The sequence below is a fragment of the Erinaceus europaeus genome, chromosome 11 (genome assembly GCF_950295315.1).
Source record: "Erinaceus europaeus chromosome 11, mEriEur2.1, whole genome shotgun sequence".
NCBI classification, from domain to species: domain Eukaryota; kingdom Metazoa; phylum Chordata; class Mammalia; order Eulipotyphla; family Erinaceidae; genus Erinaceus; species Erinaceus europaeus.
Genome location: NC_080172.1, coordinates 56433926 through 56446028, shown reverse-complemented (window position 1 = coordinate 56446028; position 12103 = coordinate 56433926). Strand labels below are relative to the sequence as shown.

The 12103-nt window shown below is 39.9% G+C and overlaps 1 protein-coding gene and 1 pseudogene across 6 annotated transcripts in view; both read right to left on the bottom strand.

Annotated features, from left to right (window-relative positions):
- The window catches only part of TBX15 (T-box transcription factor 15), a 162776-nt gene that overhangs the window by 81449 nt on the left and 69224 nt on the right, over positions 1-12103 (bottom strand). Inside the window, exon 1 of one of the 6 annotated variants that reach the window (XM_060201801.1) lies at positions 4927-5116. The exons of the other annotated variants lie outside the window; for them this stretch is intronic. The gene's annotated coding sequence lies outside the window, so the exon portion shown is untranslated. Of the gene's footprint in view, positions 1-4926; positions 5117-12103 lie in introns of those variants that run through there. 6 annotated transcript variants of the gene reach the window in all.
- On the bottom strand, positions 1499-2574 carry LOC103124003 (caspase-3-like; annotated as a pseudogene).

The window sequence follows — 12103 nt, the reverse complement described above, 5'->3', positions numbered from 1 at the left end:
ACTTCTTAAAACTATCCTCATTTCAAATATTCTATTTTATTTGCACCATGAAATTAAAATTGTTGAGACTGGTGTTTGGTTCAGAAAACATTCCTGATGAAAAAATAGAAAATTCATATATAAAATAACCAAAATTTGACCTCAGGCCATATGGCAACATTCAATCTAAATAACTCCTGCCCCATAGGTCCTCCAAAAGTTGATTCTGGTTGACCAGGTGGTCTTCAACATTTACCAGTCAATTTTAGGCCAGCAGCTGTCAACACAGGCCCCTCCCTGAGGCGCTTGGAACTTTTTCTGGGTAAAGTGACACATCATCCTTAAACCAGTATTTGTTTGCTCTTTGCAACTACAACTACTTCCAGCCTTCCATCACCATGCCACCCCACCACCATACCCCCCTCACACACCCCGTCATATCACCAACAGACCTCCACCACTATAGTATTTTGAATTTCAGGAATGAAGAGAAAGTCTTCCCCTAAAGGTAGTAGAAGAATTTGTCTTATATAGGTTGCAGTATTTTCAATGAGCAGCAGTAAATAGACAAATCCATATAAATGCACCAAGGAGAAAGAACTAAGCAACTAATTCCCAAGAAAATGTAATTTCACTCTGACTCCTAGAGACAATGCCCTTACAGATGAAAAATTTATTTTTTTATTTTTTTAAGATTTATTTTTATTTATTTTTTTTTACCAGAGCACTGCTCAGCTCTGGTTTACAGTGATGCAGGGGATTGAACCTGGGACTTTGAAGCCTCAGGCATGACAGTCTATTTGCATAACCATTATGCTATCTACCCCTGCCCCAGAATTCATAATCTTTTTTTTATTTATTTATTTTTTATTTTTTATTTTTATTTATTTATTTATTCCCTTTTGTTGCCCTTGTTGTTTTATTGTTATAGTTATTATTGATGTCGTTGTTGGATAGGACAGAGAGAAATGGAGAGAGGAGGGGAAGACAGAGAGAAGGAGAGAAAGATAGACACCTGCAGAACTGCTTCACCGCCTGTGAAGGGACCTGCCTGCAGGTGGGGAGCTGGGGGCTCGAACCGGGATCCTAACACCGATCCTTGAGCTTAGCGCCACCTGTGCTTAACCCGCTGCGCTACAGCCCGACTCCCCAGAATTCATAATCTTAACTGTCATGCTGACATCATTGAAATTTCACTTCCACAGTATTTTATTATAATTACTTGAAATTCATAGCATGTCACCAAAACTTGATAATAGAGAGCTATTATCATTTCCTCTTCATGATTATTATAGTACCACTGTCCAGTTTTACTTGTTCCTAATTAAATCCAATTGTAACTACCTGATTTTAAGTTTGAGGTAGCTTTATAGTACCTCTGTTGCTATGAAAGTGGCGTTTTCAAAATGCCAGCTGGAGTACTATTAGATTTCAATGAAAGAGGATAGAAAACAGTATCAATTTTTGTTTCTTCAGTTGGCATACAAACTGACAAAAACAAACAAACCACCCCTCTTCTTCAATGATACAAATACAGTTCTTTTGTAAACATAGACGCAATGTACTGAATTTGTTTCTTTGCATGAAAAGTACAATCAAGAGAATAGGACACAAATTCTGTTGCTACCTTTTGGTTAACCCGAGTTAGAATGTGCATCAACTCAAGCTTGTGAACGTACTGTTTCAGCATAGCACACAGGAATTGTAACCAGGTGCGGTAGAATATGCTTACGAGAAGTCTGCCTCTCTGGGAGTATGGATCGACCTGTCAATGCCCATGTTCAGTGGGGAAGCAATTACAGAAGCCAGACCTTCCACCTTCTGCATTCCACAATGATCTTGGGTCCATACTCCCAGAGGGATAAAGAATAGGAAAGCTATCAGGGGAGGGGAGGGGATACGGAGGTCTGGTGGTGGGAATTGTGTGAAGTTGTACACCTCTTATCCTATGGTCTTGTCAATGTTTCCTTTTTATAAATAAAAAATTAAAAAAAAAAAAAAAGAAGTCTGCCTCAACTGGTATTTTCTGACATGCCATGTCATCCTCAGTACTATTGTCAGTTTCTATACAAGAGTCTAGTTCTGTATCTAGGCAGGCCTGAATAATGAACAGTTTGGGTTTTCCAGTAAGACTTCTATAATAGTCACCTCTGAAGAAACCTGTTAGTTTTTTCAGGTCAATAGGACCATTTGTTCTAAAAATTATCCCTTCTTCACCATGGCTTAGAAGTACACAAGTGAAACCGCTCAGTTTGCTATTATCTTCTTTAGAAACATTGTATAGCAATTCCAAAATTTCTTCACGTGTAAGATCATTTTTATCCCTGACTTCAAGTTCAATAATGTTTCCCTCAGGCTTGCTACACTTACACCTGTACCAGACCGAAATGACATTCTAGTACTTTTATGAAAGTTTTTATTATTAATTATTACACATAAACCCATCTCAGGGTAATCCATTTTGTAACTATTGTCCAATGATATACCAGAGTCTACTAACCTGCTGCCATGTAAGATCTTCATTTATGAATTTTTAATGGATTTTTAATCCACTGAGTTTTCACTGTTCTCCATAGATACATTTATTAATGCACAGCCTACACTATGCAACCTGTTCCTCGCACCGCTCCACTCCTGCTGCTACAGATGACAATTTTAAATTTCTAGGTAAGACAACTGAGTACAGTTGGGAACATACATTGAGGTAATGGGGTATCCTAATTGAATGCTATGCCTCCATAGAGCCACCTCCAGACCTAATCTGAGCTATTGAAATTCCACTCATTCTTCCTTTCATGACTATTAGTTGTGTTAAAAACTTAGTGGCAAAATCTGACCTGACACTGTTAAAGAGTACTAGATGTGTTTAATCACACTGATGAGTGGCAGTCACTGTCAGACATCTAGAAAACTCTATAAACTAAATTTCCTTCAGGTGACCCCAAGAGGAGTAGGTATCTATGGGCATGAGGATAAAACAGGGGAAGCAGCAAATACTTGGAGCTCATCAAGGGGAAGTGAGGCAGCAAAGACACCTTCTCCTTCTGGAACTGGAAGATGGTTGCATAAGCAGATACTGATCCTCCAAACCTCATGCAACTAGTGTTCCTCCTGTGTGCAGTGGAGTTTGCAGAGATGCTGCCAGGAATGAGAAGGTATTTGTTTACCTGTTTGTGCTTGTTGCCATTTCTAGGGATTCAGCACTCTGGACTAAATTTTTCAGAAAGAGGGAAAGAAACCACAATAATAAAACTTTTCAAGAGCTGTGGGGGCCAGGCTTGAACCTGAATCTCACATATGGCAAAGCAACACACTATCCAAGTAAGTTATTTTGCTAGCCCAGGAAAAACACAGATGTATCTGGATGACTCAAGACAATGATGTAACTTTATTGAGCAAATTTCCTCAACTCAAATACTAGAGATGCCCATGAACCTCTGGTAGACAAAGCAGTGTATGAAATGTTAGTTCCTTCTATCATTTGAAAAGAGAGGTGACCACAAGGGTTAGCTCTTTCCCCTTACCTATATCTGAAAAAAGAATAAAAAGGTTTGTTCTTTTTTATGAAACATGATTTATTTATGCATTAAGAGAGAGTGTGTGGGGAGAACAGTACTGCTCAGTTCACTCATAAGGTGGTGCTGGGGATTGACCTTAAGGTCTTTAGACTTCAGATATGCAAGCCAGTGTCCTAACAGACTGATCTATCTCCCTGGCCCAGTTTACTTTTTTCCAAGTAGGGAAAACTAAATCTTAATTTAAAAAATTAAGTACACAACAGGAGAAAACACAGGGTGAAGAAAATAATTCAGGTCACAGAACAAAAACCATCAAAGTGAAGTGGCTTTGGAAAGAGAAATGGTAGAAAGGCAGGCAGAGCAAAAGGAATGAAATAGATAAAACTCCAAATAAATTGTATTTTACTATGGATCAACTTAAGTGATGCTCTCTTTGTCTGGGAGTAATACCACACTCTGAGAAGGAAAAATAACTGGAATCTGAAAGAAGGGGAACAGGATGGACCAATGAGAAAAGATGTATTAACGATCTTCAGTAAAAGGAAGGGGCCAGAAAAGCAAATCCTAGCCTTGAACGGTAAGAAGCAGAGAGATCAACATTAGCTCCAGAAGCATCTCAAGGGTACTGTTAAGAGAGATGTGGGAAAGATAAAGAAGAGTTGGGTTTCAGGATCCTGACTCCAAAATAACAGACTTAAGAGCACTATCACTGCCTGCCTCCCGTTAATGGGAAGTAATCCATACAGAGTCATAGAAAATCCAGTGTCAAAGGGATTCTGCAGGGAGGATGAGGCCTAGGCATTATATACCCTTTTCGAAAAGGAGATCATTGATCTTAATCAAGATAACATGCCCTGCACCACTCACCCCAAAACATCAGAAAGAGAAGTATCCAAAATTTGAATTCATCCACCATCTCACATTATTTTCAGAGTCCTAAAATCATATGTTTTTGACTACATGAAGGAATTCACTTTGGAGTCTCAAGAACAAAATCACTGAGAGGAAAATACAAACATAAAACACTAGATGGACAGTACAAATAGCAGTGTCCTTAAAGTCACATTTTACTTACACCAGTTTGAGGTGCTTACAGAACTTAGAATTCCAGCCTCACCCCTGAAGTACAAAGAGTTCTCTCCTGTCCCTTCTACTCTAGTCTTTTTTTCCTCTAAAGCCCTCCCAAGAAACAAATGAACTGTCAAAGGATGCTACTTCTGAGATAGGTTCTTGGTGATGACCAAGAATGGCAGGATGGGGATGGGTTAGGAATTGTTTCACACTGTCTTCTTTGCAGAGGGTTGATTTGGGAATCCCAAAGTCAACATGATATTCCTTGCTCTAGTTCTCAGTTCTGGAGTCAATCTTATCAGGCTAAATCCATTCTTCAGCAGAGCCTTGACTAGTGTTTTCCCCCAGGCCTACCTACCTTGAAGGGTCAGAATGACCCTTGAAAAGACAGTGTCCTCCAAGTGTGTCAGCAATTCAGAAACTGACAGCTTCTAAAATAGCTGGTGTGTTGTTGGGTGTCCGTTGCCTTCTGTAGAAGTGGTGGTGTCACCGAGGCAGCAAGATTCCCTTGCCAAAAAAATGCTCCTCCCCTCCTGCCTATAAGGCTCTGCACTGCTGCTCCCTGTCCCAGCCCAAGAAGACTTCAAGCCCAGAGACAGTGGCATTTAAGTTCTGACAGAGTTCCCACTTCAGTCCCCGTAGTTGTTGCCAGCGCAGCATCTGTCATGATGACCCAGCCTGAACTGTATTTAGAAGCTTCGGCCATGGCACCAGGTCATAGCCCATGTCAGAGTGACAGGAGATTTCCTGAGCACCTGGGCTTGTGAGTCAGGTGCTCCTCATCCCAAAGAAAGAGGGTCAACATGACTTTCCTAGTAGTTGCTTTCCATCTTAGGAGATGGGCCTTGTGTGGGAGGACTCCATCAATGTTATATAATGTATTGTTGTTGTTGTTTTTATAATTTTTTCTGGTGTTTGTTTGTTTTTGTTCTGGTAATTGAAACTGGGACCTTTAGCACCTCAGGTATGAAGTTCTTTTTGCGTAACCATTTGCTATCTCCCCAGCCTTAATGCTATATTTTGTATTGTGCATTTTTATAAGGCTTACAAGACATAGCAGAGGAAAGACTGCATATTGGGAAAAGATTAATTAGAAAATGGGCTTAGTGCTCTGCTCATGAACTCTTTATATAAGGATAAATCACCCTGGAATTACATCCTAGGAGTGTTTCAAATCTACCAGGTATGGTCGGTGGATAAAGAGAGCTTGCCTAGGAGGCCAGGCAGTGGCACACCCAGTTAAGCACACATATCACTATGCACAAGGACCCAAGTTCAGGCCCCTGCTCTTTACATGTAGGAGGAATACTTCATGAGTCGTGAATCAAGTCTGAAGATCTCTATCTTTCTCTCTCCCTCTCTCCTCCTCTCCCCTCTCAATTTCTCTCTGCCCTGTCAAATAAAAATAGAAAGGGAAAAAAGAGGGGAAAAAATTACCTTCAGGAGCAGTTAATTTATTGTGCAGGCACCAACCCCCAGAAATAACCCTGTTGGCAAAAATAAATAAATAAAGCCTGCCTATATCTCCTGCCTTCTATAAGGTCAGTGAATAATAATTCACTTCATCTTTTTGATAGACTTCATACCAGTTTTAAAAATAATCTAATGTCATTTCCAACAGATTATAACTTATTTATAGCTATATACAGTAATTAGCAGTATAAAAAGTCTCATTTATTTAATGTGATCTCCACCCAAACAGGCAGGCAATCTGATGGTTGGGTAACATTAATTGAGTGAAGTTGAGGGAAATAACATAATGGTTGTGTAAAGAGACTCTTAAGCCTAAGGCTCCAAAGTCCCAGGTTCAATCCCCTGTACCACTATATACCAGAGCTGAGAAGTAATAAGAAGTAATAAGAGCAAAAATGAATTAAGTGAAGACTAGTTGAGTGAGCTCCTAGTTCTAATAACCATCACTGTATACATAGTAGACCTAGACCCTCAATTCTGCAAGACCCAGGCCGTCAACTCTCCCACTCGAGTATCCTTGACCAGAATCCCATGGAGGTACACTGTCAATTTAGGAGGCATCAGTGTTTGGCCTCTCCTCATTTCTGGGCAAGGACCCAACACTCAGGAATGTGATTTTAGGATCATGGCATCTAATCCATTCAAGGATTAGTTCCCCTCCACTGCTCAAATGGGTGTGTTAATCATCACCTCTCTTTGTTCTATAATAAATTCAGCTCCCACTAATTCCAAGCCTTTGTGCATCACTGGGGTTTAAAGATGGCATTCTGACAGGTCAGATTTTTAAAACCAACAGACCACCAACCAGTCAAAAATCTTAAATCATTTTAGGAACATGTGGAAGTAATATTTTTTTGATGAATTCACAAGTCCAGAGATGAGAGCATATTGATGATGTATGGACTATTGCATATATTAAAGAATTATCTTATATATCATAATCTACAGGTAATCAAAATTAATCAGTGAAGGCATGTTTTCCTTACTATATTAAATATCACAGATGTCATCAGAGAAAAATTACACTGGAGTGTATATTATACAGCATCTTTAAAAGACTAAGATATTATTATTATTATTATTATTATTATTATTATTATTATTATTATTGTTCTGGGGATTGAAACTGAGACTTTTAGTACCTCAGATATGAAGGTCTTTTTGCATAACCATTTGCTATCTCCCCCGCCCTAATGCTGTATTTTGCACTGGGCATTTTTATAAGGCTTACAAGACATAGCATTAAAATTATTAATGAATGTGCAGGAACTAAATATTTAAAAATCAAATGTTACGGTCTACAGGCTTCGCAGTGGCACACCCACTAGAGTATATATGTTGTCATGTGCAAGGACCCAGGTTCATGTCCCCAGGCTCCACCTGCAGGGGAGAAGTTTCACAAGCAGTGAAGCAGGGCTGCAGGTGATTTTCTTTCTCTCTGCTTCTCAGTCTCTCCCTTCCCTCTCAGTTTCTCTCTGTCTCCATTAATAAAAAAAAAAAAAAAAAAAGAGGAGGAGGAAAAAAATAACAGAAAAAAGTAAAGCCACTGGATTCACCATGTAGGCACTGAGGCCTGGCAATAACCCATGTAGCAATAAAATAAAATTAAAAATTTAATGTTTTTGGCTAGAGACTTTCATATAAATCAGAATTTTTGTATGTCACACAGGTCATATGCCTCCATTTTAGATACAATAACCTTAATTGCGTACAGTGAATCTTTTGGAAAGGAAGACTATTTCACAAAACAGTGATTTCTTTCTTTTTTTTAATTTTTAAATGGAAAAGTCATGAACCTAAAGTCAATAAACAAATTCTGAGGGGTTAAAAGTAACCTAAAGTTATAAATTAAATTTATAAGAGGTTGAATTTTTTTTCCTGGGAAAAGAATGTGTGGTGTTTGAGGCATTCTCAAAAGAATCTATGACAAAAAAAAAATAGTAAAGGATCATTGTCTTGATAGTTCTTCAAGTAGAAAAATATCCATATTTGAAGTTCTCTTTTGCTGTAATGCAAAGCATTTCCCCTTGACCATATATTTTCAATAAGACAGTCAGCAGACTATGACAGAACACTAGTGATGCATTTCAAAAATATATTTTGCCTCTCTTTGAATGACAAAGACATGTTAAATGGTTGTGTAGGAATACCTCCCACTTTTTCTATATTGTTCCTTATTTTCTATTATCTTTATTGTATTTTTAAACTTTTAAAATTTTGTTTATTTACTAAATAAAGACAGACAAAATTGAAAAGTAAGTTGGAGACAGAGTAGAAAAAAAGAGGCGCCTGCTACACTATTACACTGCTTCATTGCTCCACTGCTCATGAAGCTTCCCCCCTTCCAGGTGGGGAGTGGGAGTTTAAACTTGGATCCTCCTGCATGGTAATATGTCTCCCCTACCTAGTGCACCACTGCTCAACCCCTATTCTACTTATTTTTAACCAGAGTACAGCTCAGCTCTGGCTTATGGTGGTACTGGGGATTGATCCTGGGAAGTCAGAGCTTCAGGCATAAAATTATTTTGCACAACCAGTATGCCATCTCCCTGGCCCTATCTTTAGCCACATACAAGTATGGCATAAATGAGAAATATGTGTCAAATCCATATCAAATCTGTTTGAGAAGGATAGAGCTTATAAATTATCATTCATTGAATAACAATGGGACTTGTTTTATTCCCACTGCTTCCTCTCTCTTGTTTTAGTTCCCACTGCTGTCTGTCTCTCTCTCTCTCTTTCTCTCTCTCTCTCTCTCTCTTTCTTTCTCTCTCTCTCTCTCTGTCTGTCTGTCTTACCAGAGCACTGTTCACCTCTGGCTTATGGTGGTGCTAGGAACTGAACTTGAAACCTTGGAGCTTTAAACACAAAACATCTTATTTGTATAGCCATCATGCTATCTCTCCCACCCCCTTCATTCTCTCTTGCTTTACTTTCCCTTAGTTCTCCAGAAATACCTCAGTGACACAGGGACACCTGGGTCTTCCTTTTTATGTGTGTCAAAACCATAGTTTTGTCACTGTGGAACATGCAGTCCCACCCTTCACCAGGATAGACTATAATATCCACATGCATCACCTCAGAAGAAATCTCCTCCCTCCCTTCCCACTTTGTTCCATGTCCTCTGAGGTAGAGCCTAGGGCTGGCACTGAAGCTGAAAGGCAACTCCCCAGGGAAAGCTGGACACAGAACATAGGTGACGCAGCCCCCCGCAGGCCTGCCAAGGCTTTCCTAAAGGCCATGGCACCTGTGCTTGCCAAAGAGAAGAACATGTTGGTGAGCTCAGTTTGTTTGCTACTTCGAATCTCCTTGCCCTCAAGGTCTATTTTTATCACCCCATGACACTTGAGACTTGACTGTCATGAAAGTGCATGATAAATTGAGTCAGTACTCCATTATCTATCATTCAATGGTGAAAGAGACTGTGGGTTCAGCTTTAGAAGGCAGGAATTAAAAACCTGATTCTGACCTTGATGAAGCCTTTTAACCTGCTGAATCTCAATTGATGCATCTGTGGGAAGTAGATATGGAATCCTGTGATCTTACCCAACTCTAGGGGTCCTCCATGGGGCAGAACAATATAAATGGAATTACCTTATAAACTATATGCCCTTTGACATGTCAGTCATCAGCACTATGGTTTTTTTGTTTGTCTTGTTTTGGTTTGGTTTGGTTTTTGTTGTTGTTTTGTTTTGTTTTGTTTTGTTTTGCCTCAAGGGTTATCACTGGGGTTCAGTGTTTACACTATGAATCCGCTGCTCCTGGAGGCCATTTTTCCCATTTTATTGCCCTTGTTGCACTTGTAGCTGTTATTGTTGTCATAGCTGTTGTTGTTGTTGGCTAGGACAGAAAGAAATCGAGAGGAAGAGAAGACAGAGAGGAGGAGAGAAAGGTAGACACCTGCAGACCTGCTTCACCACTTGCAAAGCAACCCCCTGCAGGTGGGGAGCCAGAGGCTTTAACAAGGATCCTTATATTGGCCCTTGCACTTTGTGCCCTGTGCGCTTAAACCGCTGCGCTACCACCCAACTCCCAGCACTACTTTTAATCATCTTCAACAGATTTTTTCCCTGTGCTATGAACATCATGCTCAATTCAAACTTAATTTATAGTAACCATCAAAGAGGAAACTGAGAATCTGGTGCCAAGCAGTGAAGTAAGAAGACCTGTTTGCTGGAAGCCTGGATACACTCTTTTCTTTCATCCATGTTTGGTTTTTTGCTTGTTTGTTTGTTTTTACCAGCATTTATGACAGTGGCAGGGGCTGAACCTGGGACCTCAGAGTATGAGGCATGAAAGTCATTTGTATAACCATTATAATGTCTCCCCTCATCTGCACCTCCTATGCTGTGTGTTTGATCAACTCTTGCTCAGCAGCTGCTGACTAATGGACATCATCATGTCATTACTACCATGGCCTCTGAACCACAGCACCTACTAGACAAACCTATAGTTTGCCAAGATCCTGAATTTTCTATGAATAATTATTGTATGATGAGTGTCTTTCCCATGCTGAATGCATGTTACTATGTTTAATTTCCTGTTGCATCTTCTTTGTTCAAGCAAAACAGCCCATCATCTAATTAAAGCAGATTCTTCCTTAAATGATCAGATTACAATCCATGCCAAAGGCTCTGCTCTATCATCTACCTGTTTATGAGGAGGCCGCTGGGAGACTGTGGGATAGTTATTAAAGCCAAATTACTTTCATCATTACAGGCAGCTTGATTGAATGCAATAGCAAAATGTTTTGCACAAAGGTCTGTGGAATTCAAAGATCTGTAACAGCATTGGACTTGTGCTCCCTTCATGTGAAATGAGGCCAGTCCTGGGAAACCTCAAGTTTCCCATAAATTCTGGAAAGCTACTCAGCTTCTCTAGAGCCCAACATTTCTGTCTCCTTTCCTCTGTGAACCTCAGTGTAGCTTTTTCTTCAAACCCAATCTCTCTTCTTCCCCCCATGGAGTCACTGTTGTGGTGACAGGACTCAACCATGTTTACAGCTTTCTTTACACTCTGCCAGAAACTGTCTGAAAAAGGTTGTTGCTGTTGATTCACATTTCTCCAAAGGACCTTCAGAAACATGCTGTCTGTTGCCTCAAAGGGAGTAACTCACCTTCCATCCAGAAAGGCCCTACCCTGCTCTGGATCAGGGTTACACATCTGGATTCAGTTCTCACACACACACACACAAAAATTATCCCCTAGAGATAAATGTTCTGCTAACTCAGTCTTTAGAAGAAAGAATGTAAAATGTTTCTTGTCATGCTCCTAAACTAAACTACCTGTGAAAGATCTCCTTTATGCCATTATTTACAATTTCATTATGAGCCAGTGGGAGCCACAATAAAAAAAAAAAATCCCATAACTAAGGAGAGCGAATGAATTTCAACATAATGTGTTAACCCTGGTCATATTGGATGGTGACAGTCAAGAGCACAGAACTGAAGAAGGTAAGGTCCAAATCCAATCTTAGAAGGAAAAGCACCAAATAGATTGGTACATTCTCCAGGGTTTAGAGTAAGAGACACCAGCCTGTTTGGTAGAAATTCTTTCTCCACTAAAATGCCACCATGCACAAGTCAGCATTGCTGACTTCTGCTCTGAAAAAGCAGGGGTTATTATGTCATTTGTCTTTTTGCACCCTTTTTTCTAACTTGACTGCATTTCTCAGAGGCAGCAGATAAACCACTGGTCTCTCTCCTCCAGCAATAAGTTCATCATGTTAGCAAACTTCCGATGTTCTGACACAGTTGTGGTTTTAATGGAGAACTAATGTCTTCATCAGTATCTGTGCTATTTCACACTTCATTTCCTTCCCCAACTCTTGGATGAAAACCATCCGGTCCTAGTGATTTACTTGGTGGGAGTTTCTTTCAAGTTAGCTTACTACTTTAGGGATGCTGCACAAGCATTTTCAGGGCTCCAGCTGGGGAGCACCCAGCCTTGAAACAGCAGGGTGTGAGCAGTCATTCAGGAAAGTCAAAGAGCTTGACAGGGACCTGGCAGTGAAGCCTTTAGCTGAGGACTACAAGTTTAAGGGAAACAGAAGTAGCTGCTAC